We start from the raw sequence: 25,022 nt of genomic DNA, 5'->3' as shown, positions 1-25,022 counted from the left end.
TCGTAAATTTTAGATGATCACCGGTTATTCTGATTCTGTTCTTATTAATTTTTACCTACGGAGAAAACGTCTGTCCGCAAATAAATGTACTCTTAAACAAAGAAAAGAACGAAGAAAAAAGATGAAGGTAATCAAATACGCATTTTTAAATTTGAATACAATTTTTTTCACACTAAATGAATTAGTTTCATTTTTGCGCATTTTCTGGGGCTTTATTCACATTTGCTTTAACACTATTAAAAATAATAAACAGTGACCTCTAACGCATTAAAATATTAATTTTTTCCCTACAAATTCTTCTTAGATAAATAAAAAATAATTCATGAAAAAATAGAATTAGTTATTATATGGGAAGGTGTATTCGTAGGCTACGTAAAATTTTTTCGAAGGCCACCGAGTCAGAATAGTAATATAGAGCATTCATTTCGTTGATGCATTCCGGGTATTGCACCTGAAACACAATCTGGAAAGCAAAAAAAGAAAAAAAGTCATATATATTCACAGACAGACATTCAGCGATGCCTGCCATCGCGAACCCGCATCATGGATCAAAAATAATCCAAGAGACTAAAGAAAGAATTTTGACATCACAAAATCAACATCACCTTGCTGAATGAACAGGCAGGAACAAAAGACAACAAGGAGATTGAGATCTTTACCAAAAATGTAGCTGGTGTCAAAATATAGATAATTTATCAGTGCCATGGCCTAGGTTGCCCCTTAAAAAAAATCCATAACCAATGACTAAAGACGAATGGCAGAACTGGTGGGACAACGACGAATAAGAGCGATGGACCTTTTTGGGAACAGTTGATATAACTGTTCTCAAAAGCAGGAACTGCACCCAGTTCAGTAACAAGAGGAATAACATCGTTCACATCGGGGCATTGCCCTTTTCCCACGAACTTTTATGCAAGGAACTTACCTACATCAGATTAGTGTACACGGAGAAAGAGGCAGTCCTGAACACTATTTATTTAAATGCTCCCTCATGGCTTAACATCTTCTGCAACTTCCGAACTCAGGAAGTGAAATAAATCCTTTTATAAGGTATGCTATTAAGAACATACATCTCAGAAAGGAAATCATAAACATTATGAACTTTTTGTCCACAATTGCATGGAGCTATGCAACGCAGTATAAAACATAGCAACGCCTGGCTTGGCCTCTTGTGGGCCCTGTGAAGGGTAATGGATCTGGAAAGTCATCTGGATAATTAGAACGGATGTACCTACATTACTTGACTAAACAACGGGTGTCCATCATACTTCACCATATCTCTATCTATACGTATCCATATTACCTGCTGATGAAACTATTATGTAATTATCTATAAAATATATGAAGAACATAAGTACGTCACTGTTAAATGACTTATTCACGAGACTGTTGCGTGACTATGCGACACTTTATTCTCGTATGTACTGAAGAGTTCCTCCCTCTTTTTGTCTAAGATAAACGTTGAGGAGCATAGTGAACTGTGCAGTGACGTATCGTTGAGTTCAAGTAACTAAAAATGTAGATTTAAGAAGAGTTAAACTACGCTTTATTTCCCTCAGAATAAGATTAACAGTCGCCCCTTTTCTCGGACTTAAACTCAGAGGACGAAATAAACTCTCTCCCGCGAAGTAAGCTGAACCTTCCTTAAATACTTCTTCTAACTCATTTGCATTCAAAGCAATTCTAAACTTATTCTGGTAGGGGGTTAGTTGTGAGTAGGAATAAGAATTGATAGGAAAGGCTTTCCAAGTTAAAATAACCGTTATCAAATTAAAATAGACCTTACAATACAATAAATATTAACATACATTATATACAACCAAAATCTAATTATTACTAATATGTGATTAAACTATTATAAATATTTAGTTCTAATTATTACATATTTAGTATGTAGCTTTAGCAAATGATTACTGGTATTATTAGTTTAAACATTATTAATATCAATATTAGTCTTGACGAGGACACTGCACATGTTTCATGTTTCAGCATCAACATAAATTAACGACTCTACAATTGTCACCCGAACTAAAAGATTCGTCACCACCCGAATTTGGCGATTGGGTCCCCTAATCCTCACTCTCCTTTAAAAGGGGATGCGTAGACAGCGCCATTCGTTGATTTGATTAGTGTACATTAGTGCGGCGTACATAAACATTTTTGGTGCGAAGTGCCGGTAAGCCGGATATTATTCAAAAATATGGATTCGTAAGTATGGATTAGCACGGTGTGAAGTGTGCGAAGCCTGCAAAAAGGTAGGATTCTTTTCTTATTGGTGGATTGGTTCTACAGTTGTTCGCAAACCTTAAACACCAGGGGAATTATATATGGTATTTTCTCCCTCCTTTGCGTATGCCTTCGTGGTGTAATTGGAAGCATACTTGATACGCATTCAAGAGGTGCAGGGTTCGAGTCCCGGCGAGGGCACTGCATATTTGTCACCTCTCCTGCTTCAAAAAACCTAATAACTCTACAGCTTATAAAGAAAATTTTAATATGAATATTATTTTTTGTTGTACATGGTTCGTATTCTTATAGTGTCACATTATCAAATCTGTATTGTACTAAATATATAGTACCAATATTGTACTGTAATAAATACTGTATTTTTTTATCTTAACTATATTATATCAAATAACTTTGTTGTATATGCATATAAAATGTATTATACCAACTCTGCTCTATCAATATTGAGACAGACTATACATATTTTCTGTTATTTATATATAACCGTATGTCCTTACTAAACGTATAAAAAATATTAGACAAAAATATTAGAGTGCTATAAACTATTGTACCGACAATTGTACCAAAATTGCAAACATTGCATTCAAATTGTATTTACCAAATGTATTGCATCGAATTTATATCATACGAATTCCATTGTCTCCAGATTTAATATAAGTTATTTTACAAATGATTATTAGACTAATTACCAGTCTGTTTAACTATCCTATATATCTTTTTAAAGCAGCGTATGTACATATTTCATTGTACAGCAGCCAAATGTACGTGTAGGTACATATTTCACATCAGTGTCAACTGCTAGCATATTTAAATCGCCTTATGTACACACATATATATATATATATTTAATAAAGATAAATTCTGCGTTACACCAAATAACCATATGATCGAGTGTTGGTGACTACGTTCTACCGCCACTCACTCACTAACTACCTGCTAAGGTAAATCTCAAAGCACAAATGAAAAAAGAGAAAGTTTGCGAGGTTTGTTAGGAGAGGATTAAAATTACAATTTTCAAAAGTTAATAAATTTCTCATATGTGAAAAAGAAATTTATTTATCAGCTGAAAAGCTTTCATAGAAGAAACATTCATCCCGCTTCAAATATTGCTCATTAGGTAGTGCGACATTTCTGTTTATATTTTAAGTAATTAAAATGCAGAATATTTACTTCTGATTAAATGAGTCGACTTTCACTAAGACAGACCGAATATTTGAAAAACATTATCTGCTGACGAATTGTGCCTAATTTGCTGCATACGAAGATTCAGTGCACAATTGTATGGTTGTGAGAAATGATCCTGATATGGTAATTATATCTACCATTTTATTTATTGCTCTTTCCAGTATCCGCAAAATTTCAATGTAATGCATAAAACTCAAACTTCTTTTTGACATTTTAGTTCTTCTAATTCCAACAACGAACAATGATGAGCCTGTTGCCATTCTTTCTACAAATGTCTTCCCAGAACTATGAGCGCTTTTTGGATTTTCGATGGCATTATTCAGGCTTAAGGAAATCTAACAATCGCCTTCCTTTGCCGGTAGTGACAATACATCTTGTCACTATTCGAAGCATTCTGAGTTACGCAATCTTTCTTAATAGCGTAAGATAAAAGAAGGGCTCAAAGTGATTTTGTGATTTTGCTATGATATTTTAACTATCATTCTTTTGTTCCATGCTACACAAAAAGAAGGTTTGCCGATCTTAGGGATAAATTTAAGTTTTATAGTTAAATTTGTGGCAGTATTTAATTTGTAAGTTATTTTCTCGTTCCTTACCACATGCCTTCATGGTACATCTGGAAAACACGCCCAATTAGTATTAAACAGGTTCACAGTTCAAATGCAAACGAGGGCATCGCTCATTCTTTATGCTTCCATTCTTAGAAAAAATCAAATGATTCTACAGAGGCGCCCGAAACAAAACGTGTTTGACGATAATTTTTCACCACCATGATTTGGCGACTGGTCCTCGCCTTCCCAATCAGAATTTAAATGAGCTGGATTATAAGGTATTTTTCCCCTCCTATGGCTGCCTTGCCGATGTAATTGTAGAAAATCTTCCGATTACAATTCGTAAGGTCAGAAGATCGAATTGCCGCGAGGGAACTGTACATATTTTATGTTTCCTAGATTGATAAACTTAATGAGTCGCCTAATTAACAGCTCGGAGGAATGTTGTTATTATCAATTTGAAAATTTTGTTTGAAAATTAAATTATGAAATAAAGTTTTTGTATAGGAAATAAAGATACTAATGGCTTTTGCCAGTTAAAGAACAAATCCTAAAAGAACAATTCCACCTGATGCGTAAGATATAGTTCCCAAAACGTGAAGCCATTTTCCAGGATGGCAATATTTTGCAAGCCTTGATTCGTGCGTTTGGTCTTCATCCCAGGAACATGAAAGTATTTCTCTCACTCTTTCTGTCAAGAATGGCCATTGCAAGTAATCAGACTTGATTACTGTTAAACATGTAAGAGACATCCTCGAGAATAAAAATTGATTATATTTATTGTTTATTTCTATCTACAAATTTAGTATCATTGTGGTTAAAGAGCAGTGATACTAATTTCTTTTGTATAGTCTTTTAATTTTCTGTAAGTAAGAAGAAATTAATTTTTCAAAATGTCAACTTTGGTAATATCCCTCAAATTCTATCACAAAGAGACCACTAAGTACTGATATTGAACTATGTGTTAAATCTAAAAGAACGATCTATGTTTTTCTGGTTTTTTGCAATGTGTAATATGCATGGAAATCAATTTTTTCGATAAAGACTTCCACGAGACGTAAGCTACACTGCCTTTAGAATATCGCAGTTTAACGTAAGATAAGCAGTTAGTGTATTTAGTTTGTGTAATAGGGTTTTAGTCCTGTATAATTGATTAAATGATCCTTGTGCATTTTCCAATGTGTAAAGTATCGTGTCCCCTATAATTTCACAGTCGAACATATCAAATAATGAACAGTCATCAATCGAACATATCAAATATCAACAATAATCAATGAATCGACCTTAGAGCCCCAAATTCAATCCTTCGTATGACGTAGATCAAATCAATGCACGTAGGGCGCTGTAAGGCCGTGATCGGCTAGGAAATATGTGAGAGCTCTATTTATAGAAATTAAATTCCTCGAAGTTCACAGCACAAACGGGAATGTTCGTCCACGCGGTTTCCTTCTGGGCCCAGTAGGAATTCTAGCGTCTGTTCTAGTTTTGATTTAGTTCTTGTTTTAGTCTTCATTTTAAATGTGAATTTGGATATGGTAAGAAAATTGCCTTCATCTAAAAGTCATTAGCCGCCTCTGTAGCATTTTAATACGTTATCTTGTTGCTCAATTTGTCCACGTGAGCTCGTCTCGAGCATAATTTTGAGTTAAAGTTGCGCAAAAATGTATTTAAAGTTATTGAATTTCTCTCATCAAGAGGAAACGACTTTGGTAATTATAGCATGAATACTAGAAGCACTGTTTGATATTATTATACTATTTATCTGAAAATACCTTTATATATTTCATAGCTTCGTTAATTGGTAATAGCTCTGCCTGAAAATAATTATAGGCATGATTCGCTTAATATATGTTAGGAGTTTTATTTTAGTTTACACTCCAAAGAAAATCAAGTTCCGTAATATCACAGATAGATAATTATAGTTTGCTTTATCATAATGTTATAAATTTAAATCCACAGTAATATACACGCTCGTGCTCAAAAAGTAAGCAGCAAGCGTTAAAAGAAAAGTTGTGAATGTAAAAGGAGAATTAGAGCATAAAATTTATACGTGAGGTAGAGGTTGCATCCCAGAATGCAGTAGGTAATTAGCGTAAAACACAGTCCCACAATCACACCACAATGCCTTATAAAGTGGTTACTTATACGTCAATTCGCAAGCAGCGACAGTTCCGTTTAATTAGAGATACGAGATAGTTAAAGCATAAAGCATAAGCCGAAAACACTGTCTGCACGACGAAATGCATTGGAGAACTGTCAGGAAATTGCAAGCTGATGCAAGACAATTCGCTTTTGCTAGAGAGCTAAATGTGCATCGAAGTGTCATCAATAGGCTATGGAATCTTTACTAAAGGGATCAAAACACCTGTTAAAAATTTGGGTCTTGACGCCACATGATTACCACAACGGAAGATGATTCTTTTTGGTGCTATGGATGCCGTAGATAGCGAAAAATAGACAGCTCGCGTTACATCTCTCTGCTGCCTCAGGGCGGCCCATATAGTGCCGTACTGTGTCGCGTCGACTACATGAAAGTGGACTGTATGCCCGATGACCCGTAGTTTGTGTTCTTATGCCTCTATCGCATGTCAGAGAATTGGGCACGTGAATATCGCATTTCAACCCCAGAGCAGTGGGGCCCCGTACTACTTCTTACTGATGAATAATTCTGAGGCGCGCTGTAAGAGTTGTCCCAATACTTATAATCCTTATAATCGAAGAGAAAAGAGCTCTACCCCATTACTTCCATTACTTACGTACAAAGCAATGCATTAACGACTTAATGTTATATATTTGTTATTCCCTAACAGGACATCATTGCGATGGTGTTCATGCTCGACTTCCAGTAAGTATAAATGAATAACACGAGAGCGACCGTTTCTAAGGCGCCCAGTAAGAATTTCTTCATTTATTATAGCTGAAAAGATTTTATTATATATACTGCCACTAAATAATGTTCTACTACTTAATGCAATCTATGTCTTTTTAACATTGGATTGGTCTGTTTCTTACAACACCTTTTCTTGAGTCACTTGAAATACAGTGTTTCTGAAAAAAGTTTCATTTCGATGATACGCTGGATTTTTCTCTTGGGTTTTGATGTCGTGGCTGGTAAATCAAAGCAATACGTCTGCATATCGAATACGAGCGAAGAAATCCTTACGACTGGTCGTTTCAGAAATATTTTTATTTTTTTATATTTAAATGGAAGTCAAATGGTTTCGTTTCATGCATGCGCAAGGCTATGCTGGTCCTGAAAAACGCTTTTCAGTTTCACTTTTTTTTTTTTTTTTTTCTTTTTTTTTTTTTTTTTTTAGAATTCCTTATTTACTTTCTTTTTTTTCTTTTTCAAGTACGTTCGCGTTTGCTACAAACATACTTTGGATATTTGCTGTTCACATATTGCCTTCCAAATGTGTCTGAAGATATTCACCTGACGCTCACAAACTCTGTTTATAGTAGGGTGAAAAGTCTTTCGAAATGGCTTCAGTGAGGTTTCTGGTAAACTAGTATTATTCAAATACTTGTACAAAGCCTTGGGTTTCCATACAGTTCTTTTGGCGATATTGCAGCTCAAAATAAAAATTCAAAAGGATTTTACGATACTCCGTGGAACATTAAACTTAACATTTAAAATAATTAGAGAAGCCAAAATTTTCATTTTTTACAATTTTATTTCATTTTTTTTATTGTTTAATAATATGATATAAATTAAAGAGATTTTATAATATAATCGAATAATGATTTTCTTTTCCTTTTTCACAAAAAATGTTGCTTTGAAATGTTGCTTTCCAAATGTTAAAATTTAATTTTGCTATTCGATTCATGTTCATGAGTGCTCACCAGTGATCGAGCAAATAAAACCACTTAAAACTAGCAGTTGGAAAACGTTTAGTACCCTGTGCGGCTGTCACTACGAGTGGTTTCATGGATTTTCTCATGTGTAACGTAAATAGGATTCGATTTTCTTTAGAAAGTATTCCAGGAACACACATTTTCCTTTGAGATAGCTTTCACGTACATTGTTATAAAATTGGCCAATTATGGTTACTATAAATCAGTAAATTTATTTATGCTATATTTGTTCCTATCTAACTTAATGCTACTTGGTTTTATTTTTTATTCAGAATTAGACATTCTTTCCATAATAGTATTCCATCTAGCTAATTAAATAAAAGTGAATTTGTGAAATACAATAATTTCTTCTACCCACTTTTTAGACGCAAAGAAAACAAATGTTACAAATAGCTCTACTACTGTTACAAATAGCTCGTGCCGTTTATGATGGCCTACTTTTATCTTTTTTTTATTTTATTTAAATGTTAAGGTTCTTTTCTATAATATACTTTAATATTGTATGCTTTTAGGAAAAATACACCGGAGACGTATTCAAGCTTTTTTAAAACTGTGCTTTGCTTTTTGATTTGAATTTTAAATTTAACTGAATATTTTTTCTCCATATAACAACAGCGTGTATTACTTTAATTTAAAAACCATCTTATATGTGGTCAACAAATAACCTCTCACTAATTCCATATTAAAATATGGAATTGTGGAATAGCATTCAACTTTAGTTAAAATATTTTTTCCGTTTGATCGTTTTTTAAGTAAAATCAAATTTGTTTATAGAATTTATGGTCCAATGTAAACTATGAAAACTACGAGTTTTTTATTAGTATATTCTTCCAAATACTAGACAACAGTAGCAACATGTGTTCATGCACACATCCGTTTTCATGCTTTGATTTGAAAATATAGTGTCGATCGTAACGTATCTTCCGGTAGTAAAGTATTTACGATTTTCGGAAATAAATGAGCTAACAATCACAGAATTTTTAAAAGCAGTATTTCTTTAGAATTTCCCAAAAAGTGTTAAGTGTTGCCATGCATTTCATTTTAAGTCTTTTTCAGTCTGTGATAACAGTGTTCAGTTTTGTTTATAAGATGTCCAACTTTTTTATTTGCCATTTTAACTTTAGTAAGCATCACTTTCTTCATATTTGCATTTACGCAGCATAAAATTCAACAACAAAATTACAAAATTTTGGAAACCAACATATCTATAGAATTCTCAAAAATGTTAATGTGAAATATATTTTCGGTTATTCAATGTTGTCCTATGTTTTCTTGCAATATAGCTGAAAAGTTTTCTACCGCTGACATGGTAAAAGTCTCGGTAGCATTAGTACCGCTTGTACTATGACATTTGTAATTAATATCCGTACCACAACATGAAAATTACAATTAATTTAACAAATAGAAAGATATAGATTCCACCTCCTACACTTAAGAACTACCTGTAGTTGGACATGACCAGTATATACATAACAATACTCAAGCAATAGTCACTACGGTACAACTCGCGTACTATTTGCCACCATCCTCCTTACCACAGAGCGATTTTGTAAAAGACAGCAATGTTAGTAGATAAACAAAACTAGGCTCTTCCCAGCCCTGACGTCACTTACAAAAGTGACAGAAACGAAGACGGGAAGAGAATTAGGTGCTTTTGAGAATAAGAGTCAGTGACATCGCACAAGAGCAAACCTTGTAGTATAGTAACAGTGACTCACAGATACATTATGTTGCCAGTACAAGACTTTAAATATTCTGACCGTGTCCTGTTCTTTTGGTTGTAGGTAAATACTAAATGCCTTACTTCGTTTTGTTTGCATATTTGATCACCCTGAAAGTTTTGTAGAGATTGACATCAAGAACTCCGATAGTTTTTCATGTGAGAGAGAATGATTAAGAATCCTCTCTATCCAATGAAAGGAATTATTGCAAAACAACTACAAGCATTGACTTCATTCAGGTTTTTATTATAGCAAATTATTGAATGGTTACTTATCTAAGTAGTGAAAGAATAGCAAGACGAACAAACTAAGCTGAAATATCCTCGTGAAAGGCAGTCCTTTCTATTGCTGAGAGTAGAAGCTAGAAAGAAATCCCAGAGTCCAGTTTTTTATACGTTTGGCCAGTGGTGGGTCCTAATAATGCAGAAGTTACAGTGTTAGATCCCAATAGCAAAGTGTGGTAAAAAATAAAATGGGACATACTTACCATCTTTTCAACTTAATATTTATATTATGTATGAAATGTTACACACGTTTTGATTTCACATTAAATGAAATAATTCGAACTGAAGTTTATAGACTAATTAAACAATTTTATTTTCTATTTATTCTGCCGATTTAATGATCATATAATGTATCAGATGCTTCAGGAGCTGATACGAAAGTATTTTTACACTCTTTCTTTCTTTCAGCACTGATGAAAAGGAGGATTTTTAAAAATAAATTCTTTTGCTAGTGCGTAAACCTTTCTCCACCTTAAGGTAAGGTCCAAATAGTTCCTAAACGATCAATTATTTTAGATTTATGATAGTGGAGAAAAGGCTTTGTAATGGTAACTTTTTTTAATAATCGGCAATCATTGCAAGTTACGTATTGTGACAGATGAAACCAAGGAGGAAATTTTCTCAAGCAATTATTTTATTCATTGAATTTTATACTCATTAATTATTAATTTAATGCCTTTCCAAGTGATATGAAAGAAGCAGAGCTTTTCAATTTACTAAATGTAACGCGATATTTAAAACTATTTATTCCTATTTGTATGTTGTTTATATACAGAGAAGAATAAATATTTTTAAATTTCTCTTCTATACTCACATTAATAGTTTTCAATAATTTTTTTCTTTCTCATCTCGACGAGATTGCATCCTGTAAAGCAAGAAATGGCCTTTTACTTTACATTCTTTAACACTGTGCAAATTTTATTTCGTTTTATGCAATTTGTGAAACACGTATTCGCATTTTACATTACATTTCTACCATTCGAATAATTTAATCAAACTATATACTGACTCAGGATCGTCAGTTAATTCTTCAAAAAGAATTTAACCAAGAGCATCAATGTCTAGTTTATTGCCTTAATGAAGAAGTTCATTAGTTCCCCTGAGAAATCGTATAATCCTTCTATCCTTATATGCACCATCTTGCATAAAAATGTATTTTGCCTTATGAAACCTCTTTCGAAATAAAGGCGTTATATTTACTTATGAAGGTTTCTTTATGTATTGCTCAGGTATCCCTTCAAGTATTGATTCAGGGATTCTGTATAATGCAAGACTTCCAAATTCCGTATGTAGGTATTATCTGTGACTTTATCGGGGATGCTGATTGGATGTTAATTGACATTTGTTTTGCTGATAAGTGCATGCGCTTATGTTTTGTTTTATCTACAAAAGGACTTTGTTTAAAAAATTTATTTCTGCTTATTTTGTTTACTAAACTGCTTTTGTACTTTTGTTTTGTTTTATTTACAAATATATGTGTAGATAATTTATGTGCTTTGCCGTATGCAGAATTCATGGCAAAGCATGCGAGGGGACTGTTTCCCTATGAAGAGGGATGCCATTGTGAGACATATACTAAGAGAAATGGTTTCATATTTACGACAGACATGCGGAGAAACCGCAAGCCTTCATGCGACTAGCCCATGCATTAGGGTTTAAAGGCAGGTTCCTTCTATTATTTAATTGGTTTTACCCAATAAGCTAAAGGCCAAGCGGTAAAGGAGCTGAACACTGCTAGTTCAACCTGGGTTTGATTCCAGGCGAAACAGCTGGATGCACCAATGTTTTCCTCATATATAAAGGGATAAAACCCTTTCTCCCTTTAAAAATGCCTCACAAATGCACCCCTTCCCTTGGCAGCGCCACCAGGTCAATCAACCGGTGGTAAAAGACTCTATATAAAGCAGCCTCTTATTCATTCTATTCGATATAATTATCATTTGTTCCAGCCCTTCAAGCATAAGAAATCTTCTAAAACATTCTTTGAAAGACAGACGTCACAGCTGAAATTCAGATCTATTAGTCGTTTCAGAATTGCTATCGCTCTTTCATTAATGTTTTGATTTCTGATACATTTCCGTATTCGTATGTGTCACACGGTCAATTTCCTGCTTCATAGAATTCCCAGATTTCTGGGAAATATTTATTCCTTTAGCTGTTGCTGTTCGTTTATACTTTCATATTTGCTTTCATTTAAAAACATGTTTAAGTAACTTATTTGTGTAGATATTTGTCTAATGAATTGCTTTAATGAGTTTGTTTAATGAATTATGATATTTGGTTTTTATTATATTACTTTTGGTCATATATGGATAATGGATATTTAGTGAATGTTGATTTAATGGAATTTCAAAGAAGCGAAGCTTATATGCCTAACAGAAGGAATGTTGACATGGAGGATTTCCTAAGAAAACCTAGACCATATACACTCTGTAAATGTTGAAAACGCTTAGGCTGTTGAACCAGCGACAAATCAATAACAGTGATTTTATCCATTCCTCCTCTGATGAACGTTTTACAGCGGATATTATTCAAACATCCGCTGTTTTACTCATAGTCGAAAGTACTACTGTAGAATGTGTGCAAAAATTACACAATTATCAAATCAGATATAAGAAAGATTTACGATTTTACTATTAAACTTAATTAATATAAATACTTAATAAACCAAAATCATGGTGAATAAACTTGTGTGTACTCGAAAATTACAAATACCAAGTATTACCTCTACAAAAGTTAAGAAGCATGTGTATAAGATCATTTTGCAAACTCGTATGCGTAACTTGATCAAACTGTAAATGTTATACACATTACAAGATAGAATATTGAAACGAAATCCACAAACCAACGAGGAGAACTGAACAAATCTTCAATACCGAAGTTTGTTTCTAAAGAATCTTTCGATTCCGCAGACGCGCAAGGAAGAGAAAATATTTAGATTATAGACGAATCCGCAAGACGTTTCATTTCCTGTCTCTGTCACGCAGTTCCTTGATTATGGAGAATTTTAATCTCGCGGTATGGTGTTTGTTTACTCTTTTGGGTCCCGCACTTAGTCTTGCTTCATGGAAAAACATTTCCAACTAGGAACAGTTGCCAGGAATCACGTTAAAATTCTCAGCGACGAACAATCCAAGACAAAGGAAAGAATGTATTTTCATTGGTGACATAGATGAAAATTCAAATCAAGAAGAATTCATAAAATAAATAAGCTAGAAAAGAAAGAAGATTTGTGCTAGAAGACTGAGTCTATGTAGTAATTCTAAGTAGCGTTTTTTTCACAGAAAACAGAATAAACGTTACAAACGTTTGTAATAGAGTCTAAATTTTGAATAGATTTGGATCTGTGTTCTCAAACTTAAATTGTATGTGGGGCAAAAGCACTACGTAAAACAGCTGGCAGGCCAAATTTTTCCCCTGAAATTAAAAGTTTTATTTTTAACAAAACACATATTTTTAACGAAATTTTATGTACTAAATATTTATCAAAATGTACATAGGCATGGTAATAATAATAAAGCAAAGGTAAAATCCTAAATTGTGTTTATTTTCTGTCTGAAATCCAAAGGCTGGTATCTGCAAAATTTCTATTGGTTCCGCTCTGTAACTCAAATATAGTTTAGTATTAAATTTTCAGACTAACATTTATTTAAAATAATTCTAAATGTTAAACTATCCAGAGAAAAACTTATGTTGAAACAAACAAATTCCGGAAACTTTCCTTTTGGAACCAAAAAAATAATGAAAATTTATTTTTTACCTTTATTTATTAAATTTTTCTTTAATAGCGTCAGAAATAATTTCTTTAATAGCGTCAGAAGAATACATATATTTGTAGGTAAATAAATATAAAGCTACAACACATAATGGCGTCAGATACTGATAAAGTTTGTAACTTTGGAAAAAGATTATTAGAAAATACCTTTATTACGAATTGTAGATGCTCAGGGGCCAACCTAGTTGCTTTTTTTAATCTTATTAATTTTCAGTTGCGGAAAGAAAACTGTTGACATGTAAATGCGTTAACAAACAACGCGATCATTCTTGCATACTTACATTAAATTCGCAGCTGAAAATATTTATATTTTGATAATTACGAATAAATGTTAATCAAATCTGTGTCTTCAGATCTTTCAATAAGATTTATATCACACGACAAATTTATTAGCTCCATTTCTAGATGTTTTGAGACGTTATTCCTATTCTTCTTTAATATTTTTGAAAATTATGTAAGAATGGATTCAAAAACCTTCTAAATCTGAAACATTTACTTAAATTCTTTACATAATAACTAACGTTATAGTAATGCTAATTAATTAACGGGGAATGTGTTCTCAGAGTCGATAAAATTGCTTCGGAGGGTCACCAATTTAAGATGTCTTAGATTATGAATAAGCCCTCGAAGGCTATCTGGCATGAAATGAACGACGCCTTCGTTTTTAGGGAACGTTGGCTTGTATTTACAGGTGACAGTTGAATGCAGGGACCGGACACCCGGACGGCTGTACGTTACAAATCGGGTTTCGTCTGGTACCCACACCTATCTAGTACAACACAATCTTCGCGGCTTTCCGCGAGGGCCGCGAAGATTTCAGGAAATTATTAATGAAGAATATGAGATTTTGACGTGGCCAAACAAGGGCGTATGCATATATGCTTCAGTATACAATTAATAAAAATTTCATACAGGGACATTGGATACATATATATATTGGCCTAATTGGTTAATGAGATAGGCAAACAATAAACACTTTAAAAGAAATAACATTAAAAGAAATGATACACTGATAATGCAACTGGCGCATTAGCTCGTATTTACATCACACTTATAGGAAACATAAAAAATTCCGATGCAGCTAAGCCCATAAGCCGTCGAGCGATAATTCTACTCAAATTAAATTCTCGGCAGACAGGCTGGATGTGTGGGATTTCGTCGTTTTACCCATAAGTAAATATGAGCCAACTTCTCGTGAAATATCATCCACGAAAGGGCAATCCTTCCCTTAGGAAAATACTCCTCGGGTGCTTTTCTTTCCAAATAATTAATCAACTACAATATGTTTCTTTATGTGAATAAGAAAAAGATAACAATCTAGTGATAATTAACCATAGAACTTGTGTGACTAAAAGTTCCAAGAAGCAGTTTTTTTAAGCATCGTATTCTTTTCGAAATTTCTGAGCACAATGTTTTAGTCACTTCGATTCTTCATGAGTTCACAAGAGGTTGAATGGCAAAATTTCTGGCAGCTGGTAATTAAGTTCATATCTCGTTAATGGTCTGTCTGCGATGGAAGTTTCACCGTTCTCTCGATGTGTAAAGTGAATACGAGTCAATTATCTTTAGGAAACTATCTAGGAAGAATTCCTTTCTTTAGGAAGATGACCTTCACATTGCTTTGCCGTAATTCAAACATTACATCCCATGCAGACAACTTCTTTGCTGGGATTTGAACAGGGTTCGATTTGCCAGTCTTCGGTGGTTTGACATCTCGGTAGTTGATGGGCCATCTAGTTTTGAGGAGTAAATGTCTGTTATACCATGCAAAGCTACGTCAACGGTTCATTACCTATGTAAATATTATTGAGGTATCTCAGTACGTTGCATTATGCAAATGGTTAAATACTGATGATGTCGAAATTTTGAGCATTCATTAAAAATGATAATGAGATGGGGCTGAATGAAATGAATAATCTAAAATCGAAATCTCATTTTCGTGAAAAGAGGGCATGGAAAGATATTTGTGGGAACGTGTGTGGCATTTATAAAACATCATCCCAGATGGACCATTATTTTAAATTTTTGTAGCTCTAAAGTTATATTTTCCTCATATAATAAGTTGCATACAAACACCGAACTCTTGGCTATTACGTCATTATTTACCTAGCTCTCCAATACTTTGAGTCTAAATCACTATATTTCTGAAGGAAAATACACCAGTCTACATATTCAGCATTAGAAGCGTTTCTGAATGTATATCAAATGCAATGAGGGCAGTAAACGAATCTTAATCTGGCGACCAAGAGCATATTCTTGGATATTTAGATTCTTGGGTTATTCTACACAGTAACAATTAGGAATTCGTATGGAATTTCAATTTCTATTTCTGCAAGTTTATCTACAACTTGCAAAAAAGAAGTTAAGTAATCTTGCATTTTTTTATTCGAGTTCGTCATTTTAAAGATGAGTTGCTTCATAAGTCTAATTTTTAATAGGAACATTTGGCTGATGAATTTTGTGCAGTGTCACCCACGCTTCGTACGAACTTTGACTTTCTTAAATGTCCATTGCCTCAGATGATTCCACGCTCAGAGCAATAAGTGCTAAATATTTTTGAGCTTTTGTTCCCCACTTATTAAGTTTGGCTTGGTTAGTTTCGGAAGTTCCAGGCTTCATTACGTACCCATTCGCGGTTTCTCAAAATCTGACTACACTAAAGCCATTTTTCACTTGCAAAATCCATATTTTAATATTACTGTTACCTGCAAGTTTTTTCAGTTTGAATATTCGGTTTCACTGTTTTCACTACTTACATACAATTTCAATAATACCAGAGAAAAAAATATAAATTTTACTTACCTTGTCTTACACCAATAACACAGCCGTTTGACTTACTGCTCAGAAGTACATCTCTAATGGACTTCTTGGGAGCATTGGTTAACTAGGCTCATAACCTGTTGAATTTTAATTCAGTATGATGTTGCGGTAGCCCAGTGCTGAAGAAGCAAGAGCGCTATATAATCCTGAAGTAGAAGCCAAGAAATGTGGGTGAAGACTGTGTATCTTCCGGATGTGTCTATCCGAAGTGGGTGTGGTACTTGGCCAGTAGCCATGATTCTCTCCAGGGTGGTGTATGGAATTCTGACATGAAAAATAGCTCTCAAAGACTAGAATGGGAATAAGGAACTAGTATAATATCCATGAAATTATTTATATGGAATTGCTGTTATACAGAAGTCATATGGAATTTTTGAAACGAAGTACCTGTCGATATATCAGTCATGTGTGTTAATCACTTGCTATCCATCTCTATCTTCTCATATTATGGTTTTTCCTCACATACTAACTCAAGGACAGCACCCATTAAGTTTAACGTACAGCAAACATGCTCATTCGAGTTTTACACAATGCAACTCTCAACATCACCCAAAATTAAAATCGATCAAAGGCTCTTGAATTTATTAATTGCGCTTACTTTACTCATAAACAGAAAGAAACAAAATTTGGGAACAAATTACTATTTTTGTATGCGTTTACTTTGTCCGTCAGTCTGGTTTCAAACAATCCGGGATGTTGGCAAAACCGATTACCTTGACTATGAGAGATATTGCTGTATCTCGGAAGAACTAGGATGTTCTGCAAGAGTATCTTATGTTTTGAAGGGGTAAGATCCAGCTCTTCTTTAGCAGAAGCAGAGAGCTCTGTTGCAGTACATGTGCAAGTCTAAGTAACCGAGAACGTAGGAATAACACAAAAATCGAATTGCTTACGTTGGCTGAGGCCATACCAACCGCAAAGAACATCGGAGCGTTCAGAGAGCGTCTCGTTTGTTCCAAAACAGTTAGTTTTGCATTTAGAACGCTTTAAATATGCGTTGGATTGTGTGCGACAAAAGTATTCAGAATGTGCTCTAAATTGTGCAGTATTGGTAACGTACAGTAAACGTACTTTTCGAAAAGTTCCCAACATGTGCTACAAATCTCCCATCGTGGTCTGTATGACATGTTAAAGTTGTGCGTGTTGCAACTACATTCTTAAGGCGGACATTTCAACATACAACATAGATACGTTTCGAAATGTTCCCAGCATGTGCTATGAAGTAAGTTCTATATGCATATTATGAAGTGTCTATCAGCACCAAACCTAGTACATACTCATGAGTTCCCCTATGAGTTTTTTTAATCACATATAGAACCAATTGCTACATTTTCCGAATTTTTTCCCATATGGATATTAGGAAAACTTCATTTAGTAAAATGTTATATTTTCCTCCAATCACTCAATGGATTTTCAATATTATTTTCAGGCATTTAACTTCTCATTATTTTTATCTTCTCATTGGAACCATCTCAACTTCTCAGATTTCTTAATTTTCAAAAGTATAGCCCTTTGGAATGTGGCACCTCTACTTTCGATACTGTCGTTTCGGTGTCCAAATGTTCCACCAGAAAAAATGTCTAGGATGGATTGAGGATCAGCTGATGAATCCATAGACTGTTCTAGGTGAAACTGTGCAAGAGTCCTCAGTCTACCTGAATTACATAGAAATAGATATTTGTTTTGCACGAAGAGGAGCCATTAGTCTATATCCTCACTTTCATGTCCGCATCACTTTTCAGATAAAAGAATTGCTGCCACTAAATGTTATGCAATATATTACTTTTAAAGAAATAATATAGCGAATATAAAAGAATGTATGGCAAAACTTAACACGTTCCCTGCCAGGCCATTTTTTGAAGACTTTCCGTTCAGGCCGCGTGGGGCGTATGCGCCCCACTCTTAGCATTTGTATTATTTTGTTTCTGGCGATAAAAAAAATTGCCCGCGTGGGCGTATACGCCCGACGATTAAATGAAGGCATCAGCAGTAGTATTAAGATGCCCATAATTGACTGCATAATGAATTTTTAAAAAATTCTTCATTTTACAATGATAATACCAAATGGCTTGAACGGAAAATTTAACGTGGGGCGCATACGCCCCAGGCGGCAGGGAACGTGTTAATACTCTATTGGAAATTTTAAAGGCAATCACTTTTTTAAATTTTTATGATTTTGCTCTTGAATTATTCTGTTTTTAAATATTTTATGATTTCGCTGTTGAATTTTATGTGGCGTAGGTGCGGAAAAAAGTGAGGCTTAATAAATGAAGTTAAAAAATCAAGAAGTTTAAAAAAACTAAAAGGCTGTGTAAGTCATCTTTGTAACACTTAATACTGTATGGAAAATTCTATGTATGTGCTGCTTTTAATTTTTTTCTGATTTTGCTGTTGAATTTAATGAGGCTTAAGAGAGAAAGAAAAGCTTTATAGGTCATCTGGCTGAAAAACCTGAACATTGATGAGATGAACTGAGGAAAGCTTGCTAAAATGGAAAAATGTATGGTAATACTAATCACTTTAGCAGGAATTTTAAAAATCTGCTGTTTTTAAAATTGTTCTGATTTTACTGTTGAATTTTACGTGAAGTAAGCAAGAAGAAAAAAACAAAACCTTAAAAAGGCAAAAAATGGTGTTTTAATAGGAGTGAACCCAAGAGTAGATTGGTAAATATCGAGTTCAGTAAGAATATAAAAACTTTATAATGCGATGTTAAGATTGAAATCGAATTTTAATTTGCTTTTAATTTTTTTGTTTCCATTCTGAAATTACCTATACGTGAAACCAAGACAATGTTACATCAATTCGATTGTATAAATTTATAATATAAAATAATAGAAGATGTAATATTCAATTTTTGATCTGATTACCCAAGCAATTTGCTTTCTTATATGTAAAATTCATATTATCGTCTCTGAATACCAGGCGAGATGAAATCACCTACATAAGGTTCCACTCAAGCTAGTATGAATACTCTGTAGTGTGAAATGTCAAGTAATTAAAAGTAATTCGAATAAACTCAAACCTAATTAGTAGCAAATCTGAGCGTCCCAGCAAAGCTGTAGCTTCATGAGAAAATATAAATTAATGTTGACATCATTGAGAATATGTGCATAAACGGTAATACCTAGACGATGTCTGATATGAGAAAACTCCTAACGATGCATTAACAATTATAGAGAAATTACAGTCAACTAGCGATTAACCTGAGTGAATTAACTCGCTAATTAACCAAGACTTGTCTAAAAGAATTTTCAAGATTGTTTATTGAAGAAAGGCGAAACGATAGTGTGGGGAATAGTAGGACTATTCGCAAGTGATGTGTGCTAAATAAACTTGACTAAAAAAGCAGAAAGTTTTACCATACTTTTTAAGCGAGTTTGGATTCGATGTAACTGTTTAATTTTCTGTTGTTAATATTGCTTTAATGCCATTTATAATTTAGTTCTTCCTGTCTAATGATATATATATATATATATATATAAATATTCACAATAATCTGTTCTTTTCGTTTTGAATACTCATTTAATATTTTAAACATAGCAAATCGCTTCAAAATGCAGGGTATTCGGAGAGAAAGTGAAGTAAAAAGATTGATACAAATATCCGAAATCAATGCGCCCGCCTACTGCAATGTGTTGTAGTTCGTATAGATGGAAAGATGGAAAGAATTACTCAAAAAGTTTTAATGCATAATGCATATTAATGTGAGCGCCATTTGTGGTTCAGGTTGTGTCTAGTTAATAATCTATGCCATTCCACACGTCCGAAACATCACTATCGGGAGCATTTCTGTCATGCTAGCGCCCCCAATTTCGGACATACAGATCTACAACATCGGTCACGAATTTCGATTCACTCTTTCCCTAACAAACTCCAAACAGAAAGAAATCGGAAGGGAGAAAGAAGCCATAGAAAGAAATTCGAAAGTAGTCAAGTCCGCTAGGTATTTCTAGAGAGCAGACTTCTTGAATTCCTTATTTCAGGGTAAGGAAACAACTGTGTAATAAGTGCATTGATTTCAATTACGTGCGTCTCTCTTTTTCGTCACTTCTTTCTCAGACACCCTAATCAATAATATTGTTTTGCTAATGTATGAGGATTTTTCGTTCTCTCCTCTGCATGCCCTCTTATCGTAAATGATAACATGTCCATCTGGCAATCGGAAGTTATGGAATTCGAAATTGGGAAAGAGCACTGCTTAGTGTTAGGTTTTCCAAGCTTCTAATAATCCTAATATTCCCACAGGTGCGCCCCTATAAAATGTGGTGGATGGATATTCCTATCCAGCTAGATATAGCAACTGCACCTTCTCTCTTCTCAGTCACACTTTAAATAGGGGAAAATATAAGTAATACTTGCTCTTCCTTCTGCTTATTAGCGTGGTGTAAATGCTAGCACGTCCGCTTGGAATCCGAAGTTTGAATTCTGGCAGGACATAGCTGATATTTTCTGTTTCCATCTCTAAATAACAAACTAATATCTGCACAAATTATAATAAGTTTTCTTCTTATTTCATGAATTTTTAACGTACCTTAAATTAATCCTGATTTTGGATTGACGGCGGATGTTGTTTACATTATTATGTTCTTAATCGAGAGGTAACAGTAGATATGATGTCATTGGCTTAGGGAAAACAGTAAGTGATTGGAATGTTGTTTTGTTGCAAATGGTCTCACAGATACAACTTAATGCATTGTACAGAAATAACCATATATAATGGACTAAACAATCGGTCATTCAGCTGTCTGATTACTGACAGAGTTGCCCAAATATACCACAAAGGGTGACCGAATTACATTCCTGAGAAAACTGAAGCTCCATTGATGAAGAATACCCCGATAGACGAATCCCAGGGTCTCCGAATCCTCTTCTCCAAACACATAGTTTTACGAGAAGACCTTTGGTTTGCCAGTATTTTAAGCACTTCTGTACTGCACAGACACTCCAAACCCCAAGCCAATTTACAAGATTTAAAATTGGGCTCGCCGTTGCGGCAGCCTGTACCACTAACCATTGTACCGATAACAGCAGGTATTTTCAAGGAATTGGAAGAAACCCTTCTGTGTGTCCTTGGCACTTGGTGGTTAAGACTGGTATCTGGAATTTTGGAAAGAGAACTGCTTAATTTTATCATAATCTTTGGTATCTGGAATCTGGAATGTCTCAAATTCAATCGTTGTTGAGAGGACAACCTTTTTCCTAAGACTTATATGTTGTAAACTGTGTTGAACTACCTAATGTAAGCATGCATAGAGGAAAGAATATTCTAATGGCTTTTCAAATTAAATAATATCCTGTTAATGATCGAGATTAACTCTTTTACAGCGAAGTCACACATATCACCCATAAAATCAGACATCGCTGCCAAAAACTTACGTCCATTTTTTACCTAGTGTTTTCCTCATAACGCTAGAACATTCCCCATTGGTTTAAGGTGCTGTTAAATGATGTGTCAATCTTTATTTTGAAGTGATGAAAGCAGATCTGTTATTTCAATGCAATTTCTTTTGCGTCAACGTTTAACTATTAATGCTCGCATTTGCAATCCTGTCCTAAGGGAAAGTGCAGACACTGCGGAAACCACATAAAGGTCTCCAAGAGAGAAGTAATCACTTAAGTAGGTTATTGGTAACGCTGTATCATTATACTTGAGATGGAGAGGGAATCAATTTTAACTGAAATTCGTATACAAGGGCGTTTCAGACGTTTAGAGTAACAGGGTCTGGTCTCTATCGATGCGAAAGAGTTAAACTTCAAACTTGCAAGTCAATTTAATATTTAGCTGCCAATGAATTATGCAAGTGTAACTATCAGAAATTTCTTGCAGATACAATCTTTAGATGTTAGACAGAAAATAAATATAGATTGGAATTCTTTTCCATTGTGTCATCATTATTACTGCTAATGTGTGAATTAATAAATATTTAGTAAATAAAATTTAAAATTTAATTTTGCTAAATAAAGTTCGTTTTGTTAAAAACTTTGAGTTTCCATAAAAAAATTATTAAAAATAATTAGGTCTTTCATTGCTTCCAGATCGAGCATTTGGCTTGCATGTAGTGTGAGTTTGAGAACAGTGGTTTTTAATTTTTCTTTCTTACGAGGATATAAGCTTTTTCATTTCTATATTTATATTGTCTAATATAAATCTACTTCTTTTAAAGGATTTTGATTTGCAATGTCCCTCATTACTTTGTCTATGACAAAATGTCGAGCAACCTAGTGTATCGCTGAGTTCAAGTACTTACAACGTAGACTCGAGAAGGGTTAAAATACTCTTTCATTCACTCAAAGAAATGGTAATAGTTGGCCCCTTCTCGAGCTTACAGTAAAGCCTCCACTCGGACTTTTAAGAAAACAAGAAACTAAACTAATACTAACTAAAATAGACTTAGCCGAAACTAGAAATAAATATCTAACGTAGTTGGACCTTAATTTTAACTAGCCGGCGATAGCAACAGGCATGTTTAATGCGGCCGAGCATAATAGATTCAAGAATGAATTAGCCGTAAGGCAGACATGTGCCACTAAGGACATGTGCCACTAAGGAATCCTAAACACTCTCTCTTTCGAAGTAAACAGAAGTTCCTTTTAACACTACTTCTAACTCATTTGCATTCAACGCGATTCTAAAAACTCATTCTGGTAGGAGTTGTAAGTGGGAAACAAGAACTGAAAGGAAAGAGTTTCAAATTAAAATTAATGTTATAAAATTAACATACACCTTGTATAGACATTATGTATATTTTTGGTAGAAGGAGAAATGAAAAATGAGCAATGCCCTCGCCGGGACTCGAACCACGGTCTTCTCGAATACGCACCGAGAGTGCTGACCACTACACTACGAAGGCATGCTAAGAAGGCGGGAGAAATACCTTATAACCTTACAAGTTTATTAAAGGAATTTATAAAAGGCATTTCTTATGTTATTTCTCATGCGTTTTAATACGCTGTGTTGTGACTGTGTGATCTGAACATCGTCAAGATAGAATAGAAGATATTCCAGACAGACAAAATTCATAATAATCAAGACAATGAATTGTTCACTGGTCACACTTTGAGGTAGCAATATGAGGTAGCACTTTGAAGTAGCACTCTTAAAGGTAGCAATATGATTTTGCGCATCTTCTTAAAAATTTTGTTGGAGAATCCAACATTCATCTATCCTTTTCTCCTACCATAATGTTTCTAGGCGACTTTTGCTCGACCATTCCTTCCCTTCTCCGGTATTCGAACTCTGGAAGAAAGATATAGCAGTCGTCATTGTTAAATACTTTACCAAAAATGCTGCTTACTTGGCCATAAAATAATAATAAACACCCCGATTAGCAGTGACTCTGAAGTATTTTGATCCTTGAAATTCTAGCTTCCGAAGCTTTATTTCAAGAATTTTAAAAGACAATAGGATTCCACTAAAAACTTTCCAAAAAGAAATATGATTGCTACCGTTACTTCTTATCTCCGAAGCGGATGGATGGAGCGTAATAATGGCCTGCGCAATAGTGTCGTTCAGAAGATCAAACACGTGAAACGCAAACGATCTCGAAACAGTCGGTCCCGTGCTTATTCGAGCAAAGACAGTTTGACGTAAATGACCGTCTTAACGGATGTTCTCTTTTCTTGGCTTCAAAACTGATGGAAACAGAAAGAAAAAGCGGTTTAAGGCAGAAAATCGGATCGAAAATATCCTGAAATTCTTCGCATATAATTTATGCTATGCACTAAAAATTATATAGTAGTAATGTACTTGAAATGAAATGCTGTCAGAGCTCAGTATTAATTCCTCAGCTATTAAATGAAGTGGATGTAAAATAAAATATAACTGCATGAAAGAATGAAATTTTAACATCATGAATTTCAAGGCTCTCGTAAGTTTCAATTCAATATTAACTGGTAATTATTAATACATTATTATATGATAATTTTATATACATTATTATATGATAATTTTATATACATTATTATATGATATATATTATATAATACCTAGCACGGAATGCTACATAATGAAGAATATTAAATATTACATAGATTGGCTGCTTTCTGTTCAAAATATGATTTCATAAAGGGTGAAGCATTTAATGCTACTCATATTTCAAAGTAGGGCAACATATTTATAATACACAGCAATAAATGAAACAAAATACAATTAGGTGAGAAGTGTCTTCCTTTCTCAATACTACGTCTTCGAGATGACCTTCAGAATAATCACGTTAGATGAAGTTGTTAAGTCGCGGCTTTGACTTTCCAGTAAAACATAAGAAATCTCCCGAAGAATTTTTTTTTTTTTTTTTTTTTTTTTTTTTTTTTTGAGGCTGAACGTCAAGCAGAATGCGAGAAATAAATTTGGAATTCCTAATTAATCTTCCTCCGCCCCCGAAAAAAGCGCCAGTTCTTGAAAACGTGCGATTTGAAAAATCAGATCCTACACTGTTTCATTGGAGACAAAATCACAGAGCATTTAAAAACATCATATCTTTATAATTCCGGATAGAGTATTAAATGTTATCATACATTCTTTTTATATTCTCTACATTATTTCTTTAAAAAAATACAGAAATAATAATTTTAAAATAATTTG

At 33.9% G+C, this 25,022-nt stretch overlaps 1 long non-coding RNA gene and 1 other non-coding gene across 2 annotated transcripts in view; one reads left to right on the top strand and one right to left on the bottom strand.

Annotated features, from left to right (window-relative positions):
- The first annotated feature begins 2,354 nt into the window (after positions 1 to 2,354).
- TRNAA-CGC (transfer RNA alanine (anticodon CGC)) lies at positions 2,355 to 2,427 on the top strand. Its single transcript has one exon. It is a non-coding gene; the product is annotated as a tRNA-Ala (tRNA).
- Positions 2,428 to 9,794: 7,367 nt separating this feature from the next.
- The window catches only part of LOC118191446 (uncharacterized), a 44,837-nt gene continuing 29,609 nt past the window's right edge, over positions 9,795 to 25,022 (bottom strand). Inside the window, exons 2-3 of the long non-coding RNA XR_004758597.2 lie at positions 16,421 to 16,728; positions 9,795 to 9,973 (exon numbers count right to left, since the gene is read on the bottom strand). This is a non-coding gene — a long non-coding RNA (uncharacterized LOC118191446). The remainder of the gene's footprint in view (positions 9,974 to 16,420; positions 16,729 to 25,022) is intronic.

Source organism: Stegodyphus dumicola, chromosome 1, assembly GCF_044657685.1.
Source record: "Stegodyphus dumicola isolate Sdum_Otavi_A_Nest chromosome 1, ASM4465768v1".
NCBI lineage: Eukaryota > Metazoa > Arthropoda > Arachnida > Araneae > Eresidae > Stegodyphus > Stegodyphus dumicola.
This window is presented reverse-complemented; position numbering and strand designations above follow the sequence as displayed.